General features: G+C 43.2%; 1 protein-coding gene and 1 non-coding gene across 2 annotated transcripts in view; both read right to left on the bottom strand.

Annotated features, from left to right (window-relative positions):
* The window catches only part of FBXO40 (F-box protein 40), a 36,570-nt gene extending 17,715 nt beyond the window's left edge, over positions 1-18,855 (bottom strand). Inside the window, exon 1 of the mRNA XM_054481069.1 lies at positions 18,732-18,855. The gene's annotated coding sequence lies outside the window, so the exon portion shown is untranslated. The remainder of the gene's footprint in view (positions 1-18,731) is intronic.
* Positions 18,856-20,844: 1,989 nt separating this feature from the next.
* Positions 20,845-20,945, bottom strand: LOC129034452 (small nucleolar RNA U13). Its single transcript, XR_008501926.1, has one exon. It is a non-coding gene; the product is annotated as a small nucleolar RNA U13 (small nucleolar RNA).
* Positions 20,946-21,514: the final 569 nt, after the last annotated feature.

Here is a 21,514-nt window from a genome sequence, read left to right as displayed (position 1 = left end):
CTCTCAGTGGGGCCTCTTACCAGCCGTCAAAGTTGACTCTTTGCTCTCTTCAGGAGGTGGCAGATGGTGACAGGGGCACTTTATGGGTACATGTACCCTTTTCTGTGCCTGACAGCCTTATGCCAGGGAAAATTCAGCTGGTTTTTAGAGGGTCTAGGAAAATTCATAGATGAGTTTGAGAGACTAACATTGACATATTGTAGGGAAAAGAGAGATCAGACTGTTACTGTGTTTATGTAGAAAGGGAAGACATAAGAGACTCCATTTTGAAAAAGACCTGTACTTTAAACAATTGCTTTGCTGAGATGTTGTTAATTTGTAGCTTTGCCCCAGCCACTTTGCCCCATCCTCTTTGACCCAACCTGGAGCTCACAAAAACATGTGTTGTATAAAATCAAGGTTTAAGGGATCTAGGGCTGTGCAGGACATGCCTTGTTAACAAAATGTTTACAAGCAGTATACTTGGTAAAGGTCATCGCCATTCTCTAGTCTCAATAAACTAGAGGCACAATGCACTGCGGAAAGCCGCAGGGACCTCTGCCCTTGAAAGCGAAGTATTGTCCAAGGTTTCTCCCCATGTGATAGTCTGAAATATGGCCTCATGGGATGAGAAAGCCTGACACCCGTAAAGGGTCTGTGCTGAGGTGGATTAGTAAAAGAGGAAAGCCTCTTGCCATTGGGATAGAGGAAGACCACTGTCTCCTGCCTGCCCCTGGGAACTGAATGTCTTGGTATAAAACTTGATTGTACATTTGTTCAATTCTGAGATCAGAGAAAAACCGCCCTATGGTGGGAGTCAAGACATGTTTACAGCAATGCTGTCTTGTTATTCTTTACTCCGCTGAGATGTTTGGGTGGAGAGAAACATAAATCTGGCCTACGTGCACATCCAGGCATAGTACCATTCCTTGAACTTAACTATGACATAGATTCTATTGCTCCCATGTTTGTTGCTGACCTTCTCCTTATTATCACCTTGCCCTCCTACTACATTCCTTTTTGCTGAAATAATGAAGATAATAATCAAAAAAAACTGAGGGAACTCAGAGACCGGTGCCGGTGCAGGTCCTTGGTATGCTGAGCGCCGGTCCCCTGGGCCCACTGTTGTTTCTCTATACTTTGTCTCTGTGTCTTATTTCTTTTCTTAGTCTCTCATCCCACCCGACTAGAAATACCCACAGGTGTGGAGGGGCAGGCCACCCCTTCAACATATGATTTAACCTGGCAAGATTTGCATATACTTCTGTCTACCTGCTTCACAGAAGAAGAAAAGCAGCATATTATGGGAGCTGTTAAAGCATATGCAGATGGAGTGGCAGCCTGCAACCAGGGGCATGACATCTATCCAGTAGGAGGTACAGCAGTTCCTGACTGGGACCTAAATTGGAGTTATTAAGAGGAAGTAAGTTTGGACAGCCAAGGTGGGCAGATCACTTGAGGTCAGGAGTTTGAGACCAGCCTGGGCAATGTGGTGAAACCCTGTCTCTACTAAAAACACAAAAATTAGCCATATGTGGTGGCATGTGCCTGTGGTCCCAGCTACTTAGGAAGCTGAGCCAGGAACACTCACCTGAATCTGGGAGGTGGAGGTTGCAGTGAGCCAAGATCTTGCCACTGCACCCCAGCCTGGGCAACAGAGTAAGACTCCGTCTTGAGGAAAAAAACAACAAAAAAAGGAAGTAAGAACCTAGAGAGGAGAAACCATATGATTATTTGCCTCCTTGAAGCAATGAGAAGATTTGTGATAAAGCCTGTTAATTATGATAAAGTCAGGGAAATTACTCAGGGAAAGGATGAAAACCCAACCTTGTTCCAAGGGCAGTTAATTGAGGCCTTGAGGAAATATACTAACACTGACCCTGACTCCAAGGAGGGACAGGCATTGCTAGGAGTTCATTTCATAACCCAGTCTGCTCCTGATATCTGCAGGAAGCTACAAAAGCAAACTTAGGCCCTTGGACTTCCATAAATCAGCTTTTAGACATGACTTTTACAATTTTCAATGGCCAAGATAGGACAGAGGAGGCAGAGAAAGTAAAGCAAATCTCCCAAAAGGCCCAGCTTTTAGCTGCAGCCTTGAGCTCTCCACCCCTTCAGAGCCAGCCCCTTATCCCCCAAGCCCTGCCAGAGGAAGCTAGCAGGCAGAAAGCCCCATTCTGGGCCTCTGAGCCACTGTGCCCTGGGCCACTGTGTCCTGGGTGTAAACCAATGTGTTTTCTGTAAGAAGGTTGGTCACTGGAAGAGGGAATGCCCTGTGCTCCCAAGAGTCGGCTCCTGAACACACAATGGCCCAGCAGACCTAAGAGTGACCGGCCCGAGACTTCACACATCAGATCCTGTTGGACAATTAGCCATTGCTCTGGAGGAGACTCAGGTGACTCTTGAAGTGGCAGATAAGATTATTAATTTCTTATTCAATACGGGAGCAGTTTACTTTGTTCTGGCCCAGCATAATGGAGCCCTGTCTTCTATAGCTGTACAGGCATTGATGGGCAAGCCCAGAAATGCCACTTTCCTTATCCTTTAAGCTGTCCTTCAGGGACTCTGGTTTTCTTGCATGGCGTTTTAGTACTACCTGCATGCCCTACCCCTTACTGGGGAGGAATTTATTGATTCGGCTGCAAGGCAGGGTTACCTTCAGACAGCATAAAGCAAACGAGTGTTACTTTTGTTCCTCTCCCCTGAGGAGAGAAAAAAGGAAGATAAGGATGCATTTTTCTGCACCCAATGCATCCAGATCCACACCTCTGTTTGACTTTGAATGGAATGATCCAGATACTCATTGAACCTCACAACTAACCTGGACAGTTCTCCCTCAAGGGTTGCAGGATAACCCACACTTGTCTGGAAATGCTCTAGCTAAGGACTTGAAGAATCTACAACTGCAAAAGGGCACAATTATCTAGTATGTAGACGATTTGCTCATTGCTAGCCCAACTACAGAGAACTCGGATAATACTACTGTTAAATTGCTAAATTTCCTGGGAACTAGTGGATATAGGGTGTCACCACACAAGGCTCAGATTTCTACTCAGAAAGTCAAATATTTTGAATATGTCTTTTTTAATAAATTTTTTCATTATTTACTATTTGTTTCTCTTTTTCTTATTTATAACACTCCTCCAGAATCAATTTGGGATGCATCTTAACCTCTGGTACCCAAACAATAGCCTCAGAATGGAAGGAAGCTCATTCAAGAGCCCCATACCAAGAAACCAATGTGGGCCTTTTTAGGGATGGCTGGGTTCTGCCATTTATGGGTGCCTGGATTTGGGCAAACATTTCAAGCCTCTATGTGAGGTTCTGTAAAGGACAGAATTAAAACCCTTTGATTGGAATGAGAATTGCAGACAAAACTTCAATACTGTCAAAGCCAAATTGGGCTCTGCTCCAGCCTTAGGAATCCCCAACTTGGATAAGCCATTTTTCCTTTATGTGGCCAAAAAGCAAGGTATGGCCTCGGATGTTCTTGTCCAAAAATTGGGGAATATTCCACAGCCAGTAGCCTATTTTTCTAAGCAACTCGACCATGTGTCTTCTGCACGGCCTGGATGCCTTTGGGCTGTTGCAGCTACTGCTTTTCTGGTAGATGAAGCTAATACACTAACATTAGGACAGCACCTGGAGGTTTTGACCACACACCAAGTCCAGGGGGTCCTAGAAGCTAAAGGGCACCAGTGGATGATGGGAGGATGTTTATTAAAGCATCAGGCCTTATTGTTAGACACACCAGACATAATTCTTAAAGTTCGCCAAGTAAACCCAGCTGCTTGTCTGCCAGGGTCCACAGACGCTCTAAACCATTCCTGCATACAGGTTATGGAGCAAATTTATTCTAGCTGGCCAAACTTAAGAGATGAGCCCCTTAACAATCCTGAGACAGAATGGTTTACAGATGGAAGCTGAGCTAATTGCTCTTACTAGGGCCCTGCAATTGGAAAAGGATGTAAAAATTAACATTTATGATGATTCCAAGCATGCCTTTTTAATGCTTCACCGTCATGCCGACATTTGGAAAGAGTGGGGACTCCTCACTGCTAAGGACTCCCCCAGAAAACATCACTCAGATATTTTGAGCTTGTTAGATGCTGTTTTACTGCCAAAAGAAATGGCTGAAATTCATTGCAGAGCACATTTTGATGATATTATTAAAGGAAATGCCCTTGCGGATGTGGGGGCCAAGGCCACTGCACTAAAAGAACCAGTTACACTTATGGGCATCGTAGTGCCCACAGCCCCAGACATAGCTAAGCCAGTGTACTCCAAGGAAGAACAAAAATGGGCCAGGGATCACAATTTGGCCTGGGACCCCTCTGGCTGGCTAATGATAATAAATTACTAATGCCAAGTGCCAATCAGTGTAAAATAGTTAAGCATTTTCATAATTCCACTCATTTGGGAAGGGATTCTTTATTTCAGTTGATATCTTATTTATTTATGGGAAAACTTTTCAAGACACTAAAACAGATGACTTCGGCCTGAAAGCTCTGTGCCCAAAAAAACCCAAGGAGCCAGCCATTGCCCCCACCTCTAGTTAAACCTGTCCAACATAAAGGAACCTATCTGGGCGAAGTCTGGCAACTAGACTTTATTTAAATGCCTCTATGTAGGGGATTCAAATATTTACTGGTGTTTATTGTTACCTTCACTGGTTAGGTTAAGGCTTTCTCCCACTTGATCCAAAAGAGCTTTACAGGTCTCGGCCAGGTGTGGTGGCTCACGCCTGTAATCCCAGCACTTTGGGAGGCCGAGGTGGGCGGATCACGAGGTCAGGAGATCGAGACCATCCTGGCTAACACAGTGAAACCCTGTCTCTACTAAAAATACAAAAAATTAGCCGGGCATGGTAGCGGGCACCTGTAGTCTCAGCTACTTGGGAGGCTGAGGCAGGAGAATGGCATGAATCTGGGAGGCAGAGCTTGCAGTGAGCCAAGATCGTGCCACTGCACTCCAGTCTGGGCGACAGAGTGAGACTCCATCTCACAAAAAAAAAAAAAAAAAAAGAGCTTTAGAGGTCTCTAAATTTTTTTTTTTTTTTTGAGATGGAGTTCCACTCTTGTCGCTCAAGCTGGAGTGCAGTGGCATGATCTCGGCTCACTGCAACCTCAGCCTCGTGAGTTCAAGCGATTCTCCTGCCTCAGCCTTCCAAGTAGCTGGGACTACAGGCATGCACCACTATGCCCAGCTAATTTTTGTATTTTTAGTGGAGACAAGGTTTCACCATATTGGCCAGGCTAGTCTCAAACTCTTGACTTCAGGTGATCCGCCTGCCTAGGCCTTTCAAAGTGCTGGGAATACAGGCATGAGCCACCACACCAAGCCTATCTATAAGTTTATTAAAAGAAATAATTTATCAGTTTGGATTACCGGAAAGATTGCAAAGTAGCTATGGCCCCTCTTTCATGGCAGGCATAACCCAATACCTATCCTTGGCATTGGGAATCCAGTATCATCTTCATTCTGCATGGAGACCCCAATCCTCTGGAAAGGTGGAAAGGGTTAATCATAGGCTAAAGAGGACTCCAGCTAACTTTTGCCAGGAAACATCAGAGACCTAGCTATCTCTATTGCCTGTAGCTTTACCGCAGGTTTGAGCTGCTCCAAAGGGAAACTTATAATTAAGTCCTTTTGCATTAACATATGGAAGGCCTTTCCTAACTGCAGATCTCCTAATAGATGAAATGATTCATTAATTACAAAAATACGTTATCAATCTAGGACAAGTGCAAAACGCATTGTGTGAATATGGATATAAAAGCCTTTCCCTCCCCACATGAGAGGAAAATTCTGTTTCATTTCAACTAGGGTATTTAACCTTACTAAAGACTTGAATGGAAGGGTCTCTAGCGACCAGCTTTCCCCAATGTGGAAAGGACTATATCAAGTGCTCTGAGCACTCCAATAGCAGTTAAACTGCAGGGGATTCACAGTTAAGTACATTTGTCTTGAATTAAACCTGTTTCTTATGGAGCCCCACAAGCTACCGACGCCCAGTCTGCTAATCTACTCTACTCTTGTGAGCCAGTAGAAGGTCTACATTTCTGACACCCAGTCTGCTAATCTAGTCTACTCTTGTGAGCCGGTAGAAGGTCTACACTTCCTCTTCAGGAGAAATCCTTGGCAGCTTCTTACTACAAAGTGATGCTCTAGATAAGCTTGGGGGCAAGGTTAGTCTTCCTGATCCTCCTCCTGGTCATCTTTTACTTTTACTGGTATGAGTCTGTCCCAGCTGTGGGTAAGCAATATCTATGCCCTTACAGGATATAACTATAGAACGTAGCTTCTCTTTTATTCGTATCTGTTTTGGGGCTTCCATCCTTCATTTCACTATTGCTGGAGGTTCAAATCTTTTCTTACAATGGGCACAGGACTATGCCGATGTCCTCTTGCTGGATTTGTGAGCTATTGCCCTTCTCTAGCACCTCAGGCTTGCCCTGGTGGATATCCCCCACACAGGGACATGCTTAGATAACTTACAGACATACTTAGAGGGACTTAAACAATGGACAGAAGCACAGACGTCTGGCCTGACTTGGAACAATGTAACCCAATGGCCAATTAATAACAATTTTAGCAATTCTGGGCATAAGAAGCCATTCTCAGTAAATGAGACCACAGAAAAGTTTCTTGCACTGGGCACCTCCTTTCTAGACCCAAAGATAAACATCCAAACCAAAAAGCTCAAAAACTCCAGTTTTGAAGAATGATTTCTTGAGATTTGGGATGGTTTTCTATGCTAATCACCTCTGCAGGACACCTAAGTCAGGTAGTCCCATTGTGTTAGGAACAATGGAATCACTCCCTTGATGCTCTGACAAATGCTACTTGTGTCATAGGATGGATTCCTGCAAGACAATGCCAACATACCATAGTCCTACAACAAATGGACTTATCTGCTACCGATTGGTTGCAACAACCAAAACCCAACTGATATGCATCCCTTAGGAACTCATTGAATATGTGGCACCAATCTTTGGCCGTGATTGCCTTCTGGGTGGCTAGGACATTGTACGTGAAGCTTATCTTGACCCCAGGTCACTGGACAAAGACTATTTAAAAAAGCCAGCCGGGCTGGCCTGGTGACTCATGCCTGTAATCCCAGCACTTTGGGAGGCCAAGGTGGATGAATCACTTGAGGTCAGGAATTTGAGACCAGCCTGGCCAATTATCCGGGTGTGGTGGTGCGCACCAGTAATCCCAGCTACTTGGCAGGCTGAGGCAGGAAAATTGCTTGAATCCGGGAAGTAGAGGTTGCAGTGAGCTGAGACCATGCCACCACACTCCAGCCTCGGCAACAGAGGGAGACTGTGTCAAAAAAATAAATAAATAAATAAAAAATAAATCCAGCCAACCTTCTCCACATAACCAGTATGTGGGCCAGATCCATTTTTCATGGGTATAACCACTTGGCCTCACTCTTCCTACCGTCTATTAGATTATAAGATGCTATCTGGCATGTTGAGGTCATTGCCAATGATACCTCATGAGCTGTAAGTAACAGCCTGTGAGATATATCTTTTATAAATGCTGAAAGGTATTATATGCGTAAGGCTGTCATGCAAAACAGAATGTCATTAGATACTCTGACTGTGGCACAGGGAGGAACCTGTGCTATTATCAGAATCAAATATTGTATATATATCCCAAATAACTCAGACAATATTTCTTTGGCCCTCCAGATATGCATCAACAAATTAAAGCCATCTCTAATCCCACACTTTCTTTAGATAATGGCTAACATTGTGGTTTGGGTCAGGGCCATCATGGTGGAAAAAGTTCCCTTTGTCACCCCGGCTATAATAATTGGAATAGGCATAGCTTTATGTTGTGGATTTTATTGTTGCTGCATGTTTTGTATGGAATGTAGGGTTCACTAGGCCCTATTCTTATTATTAATCCTTAATTCGCAATGTATGGTACTCATATATCATGATTTATAATTATAGCTATAATTCTTATAAGTTTCTATGTTTAGGATATCAACTTATGAGTGACCTACAAACCTGCAGACCTATTGCTCCTCCAGTTAACTGCAACAGCTTCAAGCTGCCTCTGGTTAAGACCCCTCCCAACATGGCAGGTCCCTTAAAGTTAGGCAGAGTTAACATCAATGACCTTTTTCAGCAGGAAGAGGTTGCAGAAGACTGACCTCTGCCCTTCAGTGTCCCTTAGGATTAAGGGTCCACTCATGACAGAAGGGAGAAATATGTTAGAGGAACCCCTATTTACCAGGCCTCTGGCTTAATAAAACATGACCAGAGCTGGGCGTGGTGGCCCACGCCTGTAATCCCAGCACTTTGGGAGGCCAAGACAGGCAGATCACCAGGTCAAGAGATTGAGACCATCCTGGCTAACATGGTGAAACCCCGTCTCTACTAAAAATACAAAAAATTAGCTGGGTGTGGTGGCACATGCCTTTAGTCCCAGCTCCTTGGGAGGCTGAGGCAGGAGAATCGCTTGAGCTGGGGAGGCAGAGGTTGCAGTGAGCTGAGATCGTGCCGCTGCACTCCAGCCTGGGCGACAGAGTGAGACTCCATCTCAAAAAAATAAATAAATAAATAAAATAAAATAAAAAAGAACCATGACCAGAGTGATGTCATCTTTCAGTGAATAGTGAGGCACCCACAAAGCACCTATAAGGTTAATACTTATGGTCTGAAAATAGCCACATCCCAAGCTGACCACCACTTATAATTACAGAATATTTATGGCCAGACAAAACATCTCTCACCAAGCCTGCAGAATGCCCAGATGTCCTGAGAGTGCAGCCCTCTTTGCTTAAAGATAATGTTAAAGAGCAAGCTGAGGTTAAAGGATTGATGGTCTTTGATAACACTAACAGCCACTACCTTTAGTGAGCACATCGGAGCATGTCTGCACATTCCAAGTTTAATTTACCTCTTTATAGTTTCTTATAAAAGAAACTATAAAACACTAACAAAAGATGGAGTGCTCCTCCTCTTGCTGAGGATGTCCTAGTCTGTAACAGAGTAGTTTCCAATAAACTTGCTATTTCACTGTGCTCTGTGACTTGCCTCGAATTCTTTCCTGTGGGAATCTGAGAATCTGCTCTTGGGGTCTGGATCAGGACACTATTTTCTGGCAACAATTAAGACATCAGGGTAAAACCCTCATGAATAGAATTAGTGCCCTTATAAAAGAAGCCCGAGAGAGATCCTTTGTCCCTTCCACCACATGAGGACAGGAGTAAAAGATGGCAGTCTGTGACCCAAGAAGACCCTTACGAGACACAGAATCTGCTGGCATTTTGATCTTGGCTTTTCCAGTCTCCAAATAGTTTCTGTTGTCTGTAAGCTGCTCAGTCTACAATCTTTTGTTATAGAAGCCTGAATGGACAAAAATGGACCGTGGTGGAGCAGAATAGGATCCAGCAGGAAACACATCTTTTGGGTCCAAGAGTCCAGCTACTGTTCTCTTAACATGCAATGTAATGTAGAGGTAGATTCCTGCCATATTCCAGGTCACTTTTGGAAAAAAAAAGAGTCCATTATGGACTTAACGTGGAAATTTTTAAATATTAGGCTAAAGCATCTGGCATTATTTGATACACAATAGGGAGCCATTTAACACTGTAATTGGGGTGTTAAGTAAGAGTACTGGAGGAATAAATGGAGTAGGAAGACCTAGAGTTAGAAGCTGCTGTGTAGAGAATGCGATGGAAGCTTGGATGGGTGAGACCAATGACAGTAAAAATAGTCAAGATGAGACACATAGAAGACATTACAAAGGGAGAATCACATTTTTATTTCTGGCTGGGATGGTAAAAAAGGAAACAAAGTTGATGCCAAGATTTCGAACCAGGAAGAAAGAATGTTGGCTATAATTTTTGAGAAAAATAGAGATCTAAAGAGGGAACAATTTGGGGAGGAAAGGTGGGTCCTGAAAGTTTAATACAAGTTGCTTGAGAGGATGATAGATCTCATGGTTGGGAAGATGAGGGACTGGAATGTGGAGATGCAGATTTGTGAAGTATCCACTTACAAGTGAGAGAGGAAGCCATATGTGGGAAAGTAAAAACAGAATAGAAATTGGAGCCATGAAGTACATAGCCAAGTATGATGGCTTTGGGGGAAATTAGGAAGAAGTAGAACCAGAGAAGGAGAGATCAGAGAGCTAAAAGAGTCAGGACTTATGTTGTCACAGATGCAAAGAAAAAGTGAGCTACGGCCTCAAATGATACTGCAAAGTTAAGAACAATGATGACAATGCCACTGCTTATGGCAGGTCCCCAAAGAGCTCTTGCCAGAGCAAGTGTGGCATTTTAGCTGTGCAGTGGGACCCTTGGCCATTGAAAATGTGTTGTTTGCTTGTAGAGGAAGGAAAAGCTATTAAGCATACACTCCATTGTTGGCAGGGCCTGTCCTGGCTGAGAGAATGTGGCCATCTATTTTTATTCAGAAGAGAAATTCACCAATGAGGACAAAGTCTGGATAATTCAGAGTCCCCTGCTGCTTTTTAGGTGGGAAAGAAGGGGAAAATCACAAATGGAATAATGCTCTGTGAAAAAAGCTACCAGCTCCAGGAATGTCTAACTTCATATTTGCCAGCCTGTTCTGTCATTAAGTTGTGCTCAGTTCCTGGGAAGGAAAAGAAGGGCTGGCTAGTTCGGTGTGCTTCTATGTGTGCAGTGAGAACTCTGCCCCAGCAGCAGGGCTGTGTCTGGCTGGAGGGACACTGGTGACTAACTCTGAAGCTCTATCATTTCTTACCCTTCAGCACTATGGAGTATGGTTCTTGGTAACAGTATTATTGAAGCTGGAAACATTTGTGGTGCAGCCTTATTGTTCTCCAGCTCCTTGAAGTTACTTGAAAATGTCTCTTTAAGAAATAACAAAGATGCTTTTTTTTTTTTCATGTTGCTATTTAAAGCTCTCCTACCAGGCTTTGGAGCTACACCCGATGAGTGACTTTGAGAGAGGACATGTGCAGAGCAGAAAGGCACGGTAAGTGGAGACCACTCCAGAGAAGTTTGGCAATGAAAGGAAGGGGGAAGATGAAATAGCCTCACATCTATAAACAAATCACATCTGAGCCTTTTGTTGTGTATGTGTGGGAAATTGTTCTCACTGATATAAGGGTCAATCTGGAACTCTCGATAGTCTAATCATGGCTGGGTAAGTGGGATAACCAATTTGTCCTGGTTTGCCTAGGACTCTCCTGGTTTAGCACTGAAAGTCCCATATCCCAGAAAATGCCTGAGTCCCGGGCAAACCTGGACAGTTGATTGATCACCTTAAGTAGGAGCCAACTGGTGTTGCCCCAAAATGATCAAATTAGATATATCATTGGTTGCCTTGCGATAGAAGATGCACTGTTCTCCCAATCTTCTCTGTTCTTGTGCACAGTAACAGGATCCTTATCCCCCATGGGGTTTGTATGACTTTCCTAGATTGAGAGATTTCTCTGCATTTTGGGTGCCACGGAGGCAGAGAAATGAAATTTTAGTGCCTTTCCTATGCTTTCACATAGCACCTCATTTAATTCTCACAACAACCATGTGAGGTGGGTACTACCATTTCCAATTTATGAATAAGGATTCTGAGGCACAAAGAGGCCTAGGCCTGTCTGTCTTCAAACTCTATACTCTTTGCTACATCACACTTGGTCCTCAAAGGCCCATGGAGACACAGGTGTTTGATCCACATGGTCTGGGGAAAATGCAAGCCCATCACTAGAGTTGGGGCACAGAATAGTGTCCACATGTATTAATCTTTTCAGGTTGTAAAGGAGCCAGATGCCCTTCCTTAGGAAGCACCTCCATCCTTATGGTGATTATTTTGATACTTCTTTGGATCATATCCAAAGAAATTTCTGCCCTCTCTGAGTACAGAAAACAAGAGGAGCATCCAGGCCCAATGGCTTTGCATTTCAGAGGATATAACTGTGAAAGGGAAGGTTGTAGGGTTAAAAACTATGCACTACATAAGTCAGGTGCTGTGGCAAATGTCTGTAATCCCAGCACATTGGGAGGCCAAGATGGGAGATTGCTTGAGCTCAGGAGATTGAGACCAGCCTGGGCAACACAGCAAGACCTTGTCTCTACTAAAAAAAAAAAAAAAAAAAAATCAGCCAAGTGTGACACATGCCTGTAGTCTTAGCTGCTTGGAGGGCTGGCACGGGAGGATTGCTTGAGCCTGGGAGATTGAGACTGCAGTGAGCCGTGATCATGCCACTGCATTCCAGCCTGGGCAACACAGCAAGATCCTGTGTGTATATATATGTATGTATGTTTAGACAGGGCATGGTGGCTTATGCCTGTAATCCCACCACTTTGGGAGGCTGAGGCAGGCAGATCACCTGAGGTCAGGAGTTTGAGACCAGTTTGGTCAGCATGGAAAAACCTCATCTCTACTAAAAATACAAAAATTATCCAGGCATGATAGTGCACACTTGTAATCTCAGCTACTTGGGAAGCTGAGGCATGAGAATCTCTTGAACCCGGGAGGCAGAGTTTGCAGTGAGTGGAGATTGTGCCACTGCACTCCAGCCTGGGCACCAGAGTGAGACTCCGTCTCCAAAAATATATATATATATATACGTGTGTGTGTGTGTGTGTGTGTGTGTATGCACTACAATATGGATTCTGATATTTAAAATGAAATACCTACTAGATCAAAGCACTCAGATTATAGAAACTCTTCACTGTGAAAAGGTTGACAAAAAAATCTATGCCTGAGACAGAGTATGGCTATCCAGGTGCCATTTCCCTTTTAATTACTATGCCTTGTATTCACTTTTTTTTTTTCTTTTTTTTGAGTCAGAGTCTTGCTCCTGTTGCCCAGGCTGGAGTGCAGTGGCACGATCTTGGCTTACTGCAACCTCCACCTCCCGGGTTCAAGTGACTCTCCTTCCTCAGCCTCCTGAGTAGCTGGGATTTCAGGCATGCACCATCACACTCAGCTAATTTTTGTATTTTTAGTAGAGATGGGGTTTTGCCATGTTGGCCAGCTGGTCTCAAACTCCGGGCCTCAGGTAATCCACCCACCTCGGCCTCCCAAAGTGCTAGGATTACAGGCGTGAGCCACCACGCCTGGCCCCTGTGTTCACATTTAAATTCTTACTTCTTGTCTGAACAAGCAGTATGTTCTATCCTCTTAAAAATGAACTACAGTTAAATATATGGTCAACACATTTTCTCCAAAATATGAGTTTTAAAGTTCCCCTGTCTAGAGGAGTTAGCAGTCAAACTAATATAGTTTAGATTTAAATAGTCCCAAGGTCTACACGGAATGTGCTGGACGTAGTTTAAATGAAACAGGCTGGTGGAAGGACCAGGTGTGTGAGCCTGAGGCATAGCTTGTTTTTTAAAGAAATAGGGAAGCATTTAGCACCTGGCAAGGGGGCAGCAACTTGATTTGATGCAGATTGTGGTGCTGTGTGGATGACGCAGAAAGGTGTAAATTGGGCCCAGTTCAGTGGCTCATGCCTGTAATCCCAGCACTGTGGGAGACCAAGGTGGGAGGATTGCCAGTTAGGTGGGAAGGCCTTGACGAAAGATCTAGAAAAGGAGTGGGCAAATTCTACCCACTTCTTTTCATCTCCACCACTGCCCAATGCCAGGCATCATCCTTGCTCATCCGGGTGTAGTGCAATGGGTTTATAATCAGTCTTACTCCTTCCATTTTGCACCATGTCTCAATTCACACACCAGGTCTTTCCACCAACTCATATTCCATTTAAACTACATCTAGCACATCTAGTAAAATCTAGTTCTGTATGAATATTTGGAGTATTTAAATCTAAGTCATATTATGTTGACTGCTAAGACAGGGGAATTTTAAAGCTCCTATTTTGGGGAGAATGGATTGGCAATATTTACCAGCAGAAAGCGTAATTTTTCACAACTTACAAAACTAGGTTATTACTCCCCCACTTAAAATTTCCAGTGGATTCCCTTCACAAGGAAATAAACTCTGAAGTCCTTCTCTTGGCCCATGAGGCCATGTATGAGCTCTCCCTTGCTTGCTCTTTCGCCTGACCTCCCGCCCTTATGCACTTTGCTCTGGTCTTGTCACTTATTCCAGCACAGGGCCTGTGTACCTGCTCTTTCTACAAGGAGAATTTTCCTCTTGTTCTGTATTTGCTCTGTGGACTCCTTCTTGCCACTTAGTTTTCTGCTTACATGTTACCTCCACAGAGAGTCCTTACCTGACACCCCCAATATAAAGTAAATCAGTGAGCACTCCCATGAATAAACTGAGTGATTTTTGACAAATTAATCTACCTAAAGCTAATTTATTAATTCAAAAATAGGGTTTATAAGCAGGGCACGGTGGCTCACACCTGTAATCCCAGCACTTTGGGAGGCCAAGGCAGGTGGATCCCTTGAGGTCAGGAGTTTGACACCAGCCTGGCCAACGTGGAGAAACCCTGTCTCTAGTAAAAATACAAAAAAGTAGCCGGGTGTGGTGTCAGGCACCTGTAATCCCAGCTGCTCGGGAGACTGAGGCTCAAGAATCACTTGAACCCGGGAGGCAGAGGTTGCGGTGAGCCGAGATCACGCCACTGCACTCCAGCCTGGTCAACAGAGTGAAATTCTGTCTCAAAAAAAAAAAAGGGCCTGTAATAACCAATAGGGTTGCACAAGCATCCAATGAGATGAAATAGGGAGTGTGTAATAGATGAGTCACTCTAAGAGGAAGGTCCTTCTCATGGTCACCTCCCTCCCCCAGGCCTTCATGTGTTCCCACTGCCCTCCTGTAGCCGTGTCTGGCCTTTCCATTTTCAGTCCCCCTCACTCCAATGTATCTTATATTCCACTGTCAGTTTGATGATATTCAAATTCTATTTTTTAAAAATTATTTCCTCACTCTTTTAAGAATGTAAGCCTCCACACATCCCCCCACTTTCGGCCCCCTTTAATCACCACGAGCCATTCCTTAAGCACTTAGGAATTCAAATAGTACTGCTTTAGGACTGAAACTTTGTAGATGCCATAAAGACAACTTGAAGGCATCTTTATTTCCTAGGCCAAAATTTGTAAATTTTTTTGCTCATCTGCATTATTCTGCTCATTAAGAAAAAAGGAAAGTGTGGTCCTTGCAACTTGCCTTCTCTCTTGTGATTGGTTGGCAGTTGGCAGAACCTGGCAAAGTTGCTGTGATGGTGAGAATGGTGAGAGAGGTTCCAATGATGGGCACAAGTGTTGTCACCAGCGAGGTGTGTGCAGGCAGTGGAAGGAGGTCTGACCAGAATATCAACAGAGGGTGATAATACTTCTTAAGGACCCACCAAATGGGCTTCTAGGGACTGAGAGTGAGTAGAGCCAACACTGCCCCCAGCACTCAGTCAATGAACATTGAATAGGATTGAACTGAATTAAACTGAACCCTTAAAAAGGCAGCATTTTAAAAGCTGCGAGAGTAATTTGAAACAAATTTAGGAAGAAAGTAGAGTGATGTCAGATGTATGCTAATTGGGGCTGCTTTTTTTTTAAGGTGAAAAGGAAATCATTTCAACTTAGGTTAATGTAGACCTCATTGAAGAAAAGACCTCAGTAGGCTGGATTTATAATAGATGCTCTGAGCACTGCCAGATTGTTTGCAGGGGATTAAAGTACATGTTCTTTTAAACACTTGGCAGGCATAGAATCCGAAATCTGGATCAGGCAGATAATAAGAAATCCGTATTCCATAGCTTCTCAAACTTCAACATGCAAAGGAATCACCCGGGCAGCCTTTTTAAAATGCAGATTCTGATCCAGTGGGACCAGGGTGAGGCCTGAGACTCTTCCCTTGTAACAAAATCCAGATGAAGCTGATGGTCTAAGGACCTCATTTTGAAAGGAAAGGGTCTGTTTTAACCTCTTTGTTTCCTAGAGGAGAAACTGAGGCTCTGAGAAGTGAAATGTCTTGCCTATGCTCCCAGAGTCTCTGGCTCTAGTCACGTGCCTTTTTTCTATTGTGCTTTGATGTTTTATTGAGAGAGTCTGTAGAAATCACAGCACCACACAAAGCTACCTGAGTGGTGACAGCCAAGACATGTTGGCAGCTTAGATGGTACCAAGGGCAGAGGAGGACGAAGCGTGGAAGGAGGAGGAGGTGGTGACCAAGTGTTGCTGGCCAACAAAGTCATGCTAACACATATAGCAGGTGTATTTAAATCACTGACTCAAGCAAAAGAGAATGGGATTAACAGATAATAGTTTTAACATTCTCTTCTATAATTTTAAAGTTAGTAGGCAAACAGGGTTGATGTCAGGGAGATATTTTTAGGCAAGGGGCCCTCTCAGCACCCCTCACATGATGTCAGTAACTAAACTATTCTGCCTCCTCATGTGGCTGGCGCTGGCAATAATGATTTATTTCTGAGCTTTAACTTCAGTGAAAATGACAAGGTTAAAAGTTAAAGGTCAAAGATATTTTTAACTCTTAACCTATTAACCAGCCAATTAATTAGTTACTTTAATTATGCATTGTTGACCTGTTTCCCTGCTATGGATATTTAATTGTAGGGAAAGAAAATGTATAAAGTTAATTATTAAAGTAATCTCTTTGCCTTCTTGAGATTTTAACACAATCAATTTGCTGAGGCTAATTCCCACATTGGGTTCCATAATCCTTGGCTTTGACGCTGCGATTCCAGTACCTTCACTGTATCCTAAAACATAACCACCCTCTCCCAGATCCATTCCACTTCGCAATCTGAAGTTTTCCACCTATACTAGAAATCTCTCTACCTTTATACTTATTAGTTATTGAATTAGCTAGTTAATTCTTATATCTGGTGCTTATGTATCAGTACTATTCTATTAAATTACTGTTGTATTGGCCAAGATAGTGCTAAAGTAACTGGATTATCTAGGGGTAGCTGGGACTCAACCTGTCTGCTTGGTTACTTGTAAGCCAACACACCCTAGTTTCACCAGGACAGCACCCCAGCATACACCTTGGAGACCTTGGTGCTGTGGAAGCCCTAGAAAAATTAAATGAAGTTAGGTGATTATACACAGTGAATTTGCTTGTGCCCAGGAAACAGGCATAATGATAACCCAGACACCTATAGCAGAGTCTTGGGGTACATATGGAGGTTACAGAGACAGGCAGGAAGGAACCAGGAGTTAAGGTATCTGAATAGTTACTTTAGGTCTCCTTTTACTTGGCATCGGTGGCTTTAGCCTGTACACATCAAAGGTCAGAGTGTACAGAATCCCTTTTGCTGCATAGGCCACTTCCCAGGATGTCCTTAGCTGAACTTTGAACCAGTGAAAAACAAGAAAATAAACACTGCTCTCTTACCTTGCCAATTTTTAGTGCATGCAACACTATACAGTTATTCCAGAAGTGAGACACTGTCTAAAGTTATAACGTTTGATACCTCAAGCGTCATTAGTCATTTTACTTTTATCCCTCTGAATATGCAAAATTGTTCAAGCTTGTAACAATCTTTGGTTTTGTTGCATAAGCCTATATAAGTTTTTCAACTTGAAAAATATTTCACTTGTATTTCATGGATGCATTTTGGACTCAAGAGAGCTGGGGAGAAGAGGGCCACACTTAGAGAATATCGTTGGAGAAAAAAAGGTTTTAAATTCTGCGGAGTTTAAATAGTACATACAGAAAATACAGTTGTGCTTATTAACCAGTAGTATGACACAGCAGACGAAATTTTAAGCTACATGAGAATGACTTGCAAACAAACATAGCAAATGTTGACTGGAGAAAAGATCACAGCATTTAGACTTCAGAAAATAGAAATTCTGATCGGGCACAGCGGCTCATGCTTGTACTCTCAGCACTTTGGGAGGCCGAAGCGGGTGGATCACTTGAGGCCAGGAGTTCAAGACCAGCCTGGCCAACATGGTGAAACCCCGTCTCTACTAAAAATACAAAAATTAGCCAGGCGTAGTGCCACAGGCCTGTAGTGCCAGCTACTCAGGAGGCTGAAACAGGAGGCTGTCTTGAATCTAGAAGGTGGAGGTTGCAGTGAGCTGAGACTGCACCACTGCACTCCAGCCTGGGTGACAGAGTGAGAGTCTGTCTCAAAAAAATAATAACAATGAATTAAATAAATAAATAAGTAAATAAATAAATAATAGAAATTCTGGGCTAGGCACAGTGGCTCACACCTGTAATCCGAGCACTTTTGGAGGCTGAGGTGGGCGGATCACTTGAGGCCAGGATTTCAAGACCAGCCTTGCCATCAAGGTGAAACTCCATCTTTACTAAAAAAATACAAAAATTGGCCGGATGTGGTGCTGTGTGCCTGTAGTCTCAGCTACTCGGAAGGCTGAGGCAGGAGAATCACTAGAACCTGGGAGGTAGGGGCTGCAGTGAGCCAAGATGGTGCCACTGCACTCCAGCCTGGGTGACAGAGCAAGACTGTCTCAAAAAAGAAAGAAAAGGAAATAGAAATCCTGGATTCTAGGCCTTCCACTTGTTTCCTCACCACCTCCTCCACTCCCCCAGATCCCCCCACCCATCACCATGTTGTAACTTTACAGATATCATAACTACTCTGGTTGATTATAGAAGAAAGAACCTAAGCTGTCAGAAAGCAAGTACTCTACCTGCTCTTGAATTGGAAACAGAAATTTACACATGGCTGGATCTCATTCTCAGTGCCAGCCTTTCCCCCACATCTTTATATAACTAATTTGCTTAACAATCCTCTTCCACAGGACACAAAAGTGATATTCGGCTCAGCTTCATCTGCATATTCACCTCTGAATGTCCTCGTCATGGTGCACCTGCTCCTGTTTGAATGCTTACCTTAATGGAACAGGCTGAGTCAGCATCTGCTTGCACCTGAACCCTTGATTGCAAGTAAGTGGATTGCCGGGAGGTGGCTGGGTTGCATCAGCTGCAGTAGAGGACAGAGTTCTGCTGGGAAGGCAGGGAAAGGAGCGAAAACTTCAACAGAAATAGTCCAAGTGTTGCGAAGTTAAAAATAAAACGATATCACAAGGGGCAATGTGACCAGGCTCAGCTTACGACTTTTTCCTTCCCCTGTATTTATCAACACTCAATCTCTACTGGAGTGGCATTTAGCAGGGGAAACTGAATGGGAAGTGAAGTTTTATATCAATAGGTTTTCTTTCCCTCGAGGAAGGAGGAAAATCCTTTTAAGAAGGATCATTTTCAAGGCCAGAACAGCCTCTCAGATTCCTGTATGTGCAGTCGGCAGGCCCAGCTGTGCTGGAGGAGGCTGGCAGAACCTTCAGGACTGGCTGCTGCTCTAATTATAACCATGCTCCTCACCTAAACCCATCACTGGCTGAAGCAGCAACTTGTGCAAATGACATGCTGTCCTGCTTCAGTTTCTCCTATCTCTTGTCATGACAAGTAAGTGTCTGTCCTCCCCTGGTCCTTTCATCTTTCCTGGAAAAGGGAGAGTTTGTAATTCAGAAACCAGGTGTAGAGTAAATCCAGTGTGAGAGAATTAGAGGTTGTAGGACGCTTTAGCTGTCATTTAGTCCAACTCCCTCTTTTTAGAGATGAGGAGACAGAGATTCAGAAAAGGGAAATTGCTCATCCAAGGTCACACATCTCGTTAGTGGAAGAGCCACAGGAAAGCCCCAGAGAGCTTGTTTAACTCTCAGTCTAGCGTTCTTTATCTTATCGTCTTCAGATAAACTCATTCAGGATCTTATGAGGAAAAAAATATAGAGAATCCCGGCTTTAGTGTTTTCTTTTTTTCTTTTTTTTTTTTTTTTTGAGACAGAGTCTCGCTCTGTTGCCCAGGATAGAGTGCAGTGGCGCAATCTCGGCTCACTGCAACCTCCACCTCCCGGGTTCAAGTGATTCTCCTGCCTCAGCCTCCTGAGTAGCTGAGTAGTAGGCACATGCCACCATACCTGGCTAATTTTTGTATTTTTAGTAGAGACGGGGTTTCACCATGTTTGTCACGCTGGTCTTGAAATCCTGACCTCATGATCCTCCCACCTCAGCCTCCCAAAGCGCTGGGATTAGGTATGTGATTTTGACCAATTTACTTAACCATTTTCTATTTCAGTTTTCCCCATTATGAAATGGTGATGATACTTGGTGTGACCACATGTAACTATGTCAGTACACATAAGGCACATGAATGATATGTACCACATACCAAGTGCTCCACAATGCCAGCTGTTATTTGAATGTATTTGAATGTATTTTGACTAAGAGCAGATGTGCTAAATTTGGCTGTGATTAACAGCCGTCCAATTAACCTTTCCCCTGGATTCTTCATACGTATATGTCCATGGAGGTAAACTTATTTAGAATGAGCAAATAGCAGTTGAAAATTGTAAAAAATTTCTACACTGATCTTGTATCTTGAAACTTTGCTGAACTGGTTTATTAGTTCTAATAGTTTTCTTGTGGATTCCTTAGGATTTTCAAGATCATGCCATCTGTTAACAGAAATATTTTAACTTCTTTCTTTGCGATTTGGATGCCTTTTACTTCCTTTTCTTGCCGTTTTTCCCTGCCTAGAACTTCCAGCACTATGTTTAACAAGAGTGATGAGAGTGGCCACACTTCACTTGTTCCTGATCTTAGAGGGGAAGCATTCAGTCTTCCACCAATAAGTACAATGTTACCTGTGGATTTTTGTAGATGGCCTTTATCAAGTTGAAGGAGGGGAGTTTGATAATGTGTTCTAGCTTGTTGAGTGAATCAAGAAAGAGTGTGGATCTTCATCAAATGCTTTTTCTGTGCCCAGCAAGATGATCATGTGGTTTTTGTCCTTTATTCTGTTAATATCGTGTATTACATTGATGAATTTTTTTATGTTGAATCAATCTTCCATTCCTGAATAAACCCTACTTGGTCATGATATCTATCCTTTTTATATGTTGCTAAATTTAGTTTGTTAGTATTTTATTGAGAATTTGTTTTTTCAAGTCGGATGCATAATGTGCCAATGTTGAAACAAAGTTCGAGGGTGGCACTCACACATCCACGTGAATGCCCAATCATCACATTCATGAACTACAAAAGGATCTTATTGAGGATTTTTGCATCTATATTCAGAAGAGATATTACAGGTTGAGTATCCCCAATCTGAAATCTGAATTCCAAAATGCTTTAAAATCCAAAATTATTTGAGCGCTGGTGTGACACCACAAGAGGAAAGTTCCACACTTGGCCTCATATGATGGGTCATAGTCAAAACGCAGTCCAAACTTTGTTTCATGCGCAGAGTTACTTAAAATATTGTGCAGTTACCTTCAGGCTATGTATATAAGGTGTATATGAAACACAAATGAGTTGTGTTTAGGCTGGTGTCCCATCCCCAAGATATCTCATTATGTATGTGCAAATATTCCAAAAACTCCAAATCTGAAACGCTTCTGGTTCCAAGCATTTCCGATAGGGGATACCCACTATAGTCCGTAGTTCCCTTATGGCATCTTTGTTCAGCTTTGGTATCCGGATAATATCGATCTCATAAAATGAGTTCCCTCCTCTTTTGTTTTTTGGAAAAGTTTGTGAAGGATTGGTGTTAATTCTTCTTTAAACATTTTGGTAGAATATAGCAGTGAAGCCATCTGGGACCGGGCTTTTCTTTG

This window comes from Pongo pygmaeus, chromosome 2, assembly GCF_028885625.2.
Source record: "Pongo pygmaeus isolate AG05252 chromosome 2, NHGRI_mPonPyg2-v2.0_pri, whole genome shotgun sequence".
NCBI classification, from domain to species: Eukaryota; Metazoa; Chordata; class Mammalia; order Primates; family Hominidae; genus Pongo; species Pongo pygmaeus.
Note: the sequence above shows the minus strand (reverse complement) of the source record. Positions and strands in the feature narration are given on the sequence as shown.